Source organism: Solanum pennellii, chromosome 11 (genome assembly GCF_001406875.1).
Source record: "Solanum pennellii chromosome 11, SPENNV200".
NCBI classification, from domain to species: Eukaryota; Viridiplantae; Streptophyta; class Magnoliopsida; order Solanales; family Solanaceae; genus Solanum; species Solanum pennellii.
Genome location: NC_028647.1, coordinates 61,635,129 through 61,640,137, shown reverse-complemented (window position 1 = coordinate 61,640,137; position 5,009 = coordinate 61,635,129). Strand labels below are relative to the sequence as shown.

The 5,009-nt window shown below is 31.0% G+C and overlaps 1 pseudogene; it reads left to right on the top strand.

Annotated features, from left to right (window-relative positions):
- The first annotated feature begins 265 nt into the window (after window positions 1–265).
- LOC114074883 lies at window positions 266–1,240 on the top strand (annotated as a pseudogene).
- The last annotated feature ends 3,769 nt before the right edge of the window (window positions 1,241–5,009 follow it).

The window sequence follows — 5,009 nt, the reverse complement described above, 5'->3', positions numbered from 1 at the left end:
AAACAGAGATGTACATGACAAAAACTTTTAGTAAATTTTAACATGTGTTTCAGTCATGTATGACTAAGTGCAGATATAGATGAATAAATTACAATAGTGCTTAATAAGCTTGTTAGATTTTTATTATGAAAATATCGCACAACATACATAATTTTTTATATTTTCTGATCTTGATTTTTGTTTATAGTAACTGCGATCGAACAAGCCACTGTAGCTCTATCCATTCTCCGGGAACATATCGACCAATTCGACTTGATCATGGTGGATGCCAACATGCTTGAAATGGACTACCTTGAATTCATCAAGTCCACTCAACTCATCAAAGACAAACCAATTATTTGTAAGACCATTTCCTCAAAATCTTAATTATTTTACTTGATTTAGTGTGTGCTATTCATAAATTCAAAAGTATATTTAAACGTGTTAATATAACACATCATTATTGGACTTTATCTACTATAATAATAATATTAAAAAAATTGACTTCTTTTAACTCATTAGTGTTACTTGTAGATTCTATATATTTATTTTGTCAGATTCTATATCCATATAAGTTCCTCCCAAAAGTGATGTATATAAATTTGAACATCTAACTTCTCCCCACAATTCTAGATACCTCATTAAATTATTATTTTGTTCTTGATTTTATATTTTCGGTTTAGTGATGTCTTCAGAGCTGACGATCGAAATGATCAAAGAAGCACCAACACAAGGAATATGCTTCATTTATGAGAAGTCGCTCATCTCATCATTGAAACTCAAAGATATATGGAAGCATGTGAGGTGGCACGATAAAAAGGCAAATGAGGAATCACAACACTACAATGCTAAACAAGTTAATTTAATGGACAACATATCTTGTCCTACAAAGATGCAAGACTTAAAGGGAAAAAGCAAAGAGAAATGCTCTGCGACTTATCAAGATCAAGAGATAGATTCTTTAATGGAAAAAGATGCGGCGAAAAGGTCTAAGAGAATGAGAAGTACGAATGAGGAGACACAAGTTAAACATAGTGTTTCTTCAGAAAAAGAGGAGGAACATTCTTTTCTTTCAAAAATAAGTACAGAAAGACCAGAAAAGAAAAGACGAAACATGAAATGGACAGCAGAACTTGAGAAGAAATTAGATGAAGTTGTTCGCGAGTTAGGAGACAAAGGTAAGTGTTCAAAAATTTCGTTTTTATCCCGGCATAGAGAAGTAGAAAAAATAAGAATGGTGTTTAAGAAAGAACTTAAGTAGATATTTTCTTAATGTTCACAATTTTAATAAATTCTTATTATTTGTCTTACCATGTTGATTTAGCTGGTCCTAAAAATGTGCTAGAGAGGATGTGTGTGCAGGATTTGACTAAGGAATGTCTCACCTACCGTCTAAAGGTATCCAAGTATGAAAAAATATTTGTGATTCAAAGTTTTGTCAATTTTTCCTAATATTTTTCATCTTATGTAGAAATATCGATCCCAAAAACGACAAGTTCCGGATGTACAACCAGTTACTTCAACGATCTTTAACGAGGAACGTCCTTCCAAAGTGTTCAATTCAAGCAACTCCTCTACAGATGTGAATGAATTATTTCAAGGAGCATACCGACCTCAACCATTAGAGGTTCCTTTGGTAACTTTACCAAGTTCAAACGATTCTTCCTTGATAGAGTGTGATGAGTGGATTAATGAACTCCTAGAACTTGACGATTTCGAGCTAAAATTAAGATAGTAAATCAGAGTGTCAAGATCTTACAGCTTGCTAGATTATGTTCCTATTTTTGAAAGCTCAACTCAAACAATATTTAACTTTGTTCGTTTGCATATGATAGGATTGAATGGATTTTTTTTTCTTCATTTTGTGTGTATTCTTTACTCATAAGACATGGATCACTTTCTTGAATCAATTTTCATTATGCTCGCATCATGCCTTTTTCTATTTTTTTTTTGTGATTGAAAATAAAAATAAATGTTATCCTTTTTAATAGAAGTTAGTGTGATTTCTTCTATTGAAGTTTTATATAGGAACAATATGAAAGATGGAAATCGTCTTGTAGGATTTGTTTGTCTTAGTTCATATATGAATAGGTTTTCTAGTCCTAGTTTGTGACATCATTTTTTTCCATTAAGATTAAGACGTATGAATCTGAATGCACATATGAATGATTAAGATCTTGTTTGTAGATCTGAACATTGAAGAATTAAAATCGCTTGTTTTCAAACACTTGAATATATATAAATAATTCATTAATATGTAAGCACATTAAGTATTATAATTCAAATAAAATAGTAGTTAAATATTACATCAACAAAATATTAGAAAAAATGTGATTCTTTGATAAACGTTTATTTGATTTATAAATAAATATTTTAAGTTTTTTTTTAAAAAAATGGAATTACACAAATTATATATATAAATTATAGTTATAAAAATAATTGTTAGAAAAAATTTAGTGAACATTTTTTTGAAAAAAAAGTATTCAACAACAATTAATCTTAAATAAATAGGTGAAACATTTCTATGTTCTATAATGTGTTTTTCCATATACTCTTTTCTGAAATAAATAATGGGAAACTACACAAATACCCCCTCAATCTATGTCCGAGATCCCAGAGACACACTTATACTATACTAAGGTCCTATTACCCCCCTGAACTTATTTTATAAGTAATTCTCTACCCTTTTTCGGCCTACGTGACACTAGTTTGAAAGAAAAAGTCAACCAGTGTTGGGCCCACAAGATAGTGCCACGTAGGCCAAAAAGAGGTAAAAAATTATTAATAAATTAAGTTCAAGGGGGTAATTGGACCTTAGTATAGTATAAGTGTGTCTCTGAGATTTCGGGCATAGGTTGAGAGGGTACTTGTGCATTATCCCATAAATAATGAATATGATACATTCAAAAGATTTTAACAAATTTATAAAGGAATCATAATCCAATTTCATCACATACTTATGAAGTTATTTTGCACTTTAATCAAATAAATTTGGGAAAATGCACAAGTACCCCCTCAACCTATGCCCGAAATCCCAGAGACACACTTATACTATACTAAGGTCCTATTACCCCCCTGAACTTGTTTTATAAGTAATTTCTACCCCTTTTTAGCTTATGTGGCACTAGTTTGAAAAAAAAGTCAACTATCGTTGGTCCCACAAGATAGTGCCACGTAGGCTAAAAAGGGGTAAAAAATTATTAATAAAATAAGTTCAGGGGGGGTAATAGGACCTTAGTATAGTATAAGTGTGTCTTTGAGATTTCGGGCACAGGTTGAGGGGGTACTTGGGCATTATCCCAATAAATTTTATCAATTCTTGGTAAACAAATTGTAAGAACAAAACTTAAAAGTTTAAGAGAAATAATTTAGATAACGGGAAAATGCACAAGTACCCCCTGAACCTATGCCTGAAATTCCAGAGACGCACTTATACTATACTAAGGTCTTATAAGTAATTTTCTACCCCTTTTCGGCCTATGTGGTATTAGTTTGAAAGAAAAAGTCAACCAGCATTGGACCCACAAGATAGTGCCACATAGGTCGAAAAGGGTAAGAAAATTATTAATATAATAAGTTCAGGGGGTAATAGGACCTTAGTATAATATAAGCGTGTCTGAAATTTCGGGCATAGGTTGAAGGGGTACTTGTGTATTATCCCTTCTGATAACTAATAAAGTTTGAGAATGAACGAGACTTGAATTATTTTTCTTGGAAAAAATATGGAGCACAATTTTTTCTCTCAAAACAAATGTATCTTTAAAAGAGTCTGAATGAGAATTAGACTCTTTTACAAATTTGATTCATTCAGGCCTTTTTAGACTCATTAAAAGATTTTTTAGTAAAAAAAAACAAATGCACTTAATGACCTAATGTTTGAACCATTCAGATTCAGACATTCATTAAATGTAAACAAATGAAGCCTAATTAGGTTTCCTACCATTATAAATAGTTATTTTGCTAGTAATTTTCAATACACAGAAATATATACAGAAAAAGAACGGTTTATAAAGTAATCGAAAGAACTTTAATTAAGATTCAAGTACTTTTGAATTTATAATATTTCCCCTCAAAATGATATTCGAGACTCTACGATCCTTGTAGAAAATAAAAGAACTCTCACTACCGGCGGACGGTAATAACCTATATATCACCCGTTTGACCAATAATCATGTTGACAAAGGCTTGACATGAATTACATATGCATGAAAAAGAAACCCTCACACGAGAACCAATGGATACCTATAAGCAAGAACATCATTTCAATGTGTTGAATCCAACTAACTTCTCTGCAGGATTTCAATTATTATTTCAAGGAGCAGACATACCTCAACCATCAGATTTCCTTTTGTAGCTTTACCAAGTTCAAACAATTATTACTTGAATGAGTACGATGAGTGGATTAATGAATTTCTAGAACTTGACAATTTTGAGCTGAAAATATGCTAGAAAATCAGAGTATCAGATTCTACAACTTGCTAGATTACATATATAGAGAGTAAGTCTTCGATTATACGATTAAAATATTTCAGAAGAATGAAAATCATGAGATATATAGGAATTGAATACTATTTAATATATAAGGAGAAACCATAGAGGGAGAATTTTTGTTAGATCTTCGAGGTAAATTTGTACTTATAGTCTGTAGTTAAAGACTATAAGCCTTTATCCCGCTTCTTCATCTTCGCTTTCGAACTCTGAAAATCAAGTTTTGACTTGCATGTATTAAGCATATTGTATGAGTAGCATAAAGTACTTCTTAGCGCTTAGGTCACTACCTAAAAGTAAGTTTATTTGCGCTTTTCCTCTTACATAACAACAATGGAGGAGATGGTAAAAATAATAGATCGGTTGTATGAATTTATTCTTGAATGACCATGTTGTATTTTTATTTAAGTACATATACTTATTATACTAACATATAAATCTCATGCGAGATTGAAAAATTTCTAAAAACACGTTATTTGAAGTGAACTTGCTAGCATGACCAAAAATATATTATCAACTAATTTCTCCGATTCAATTTGTTT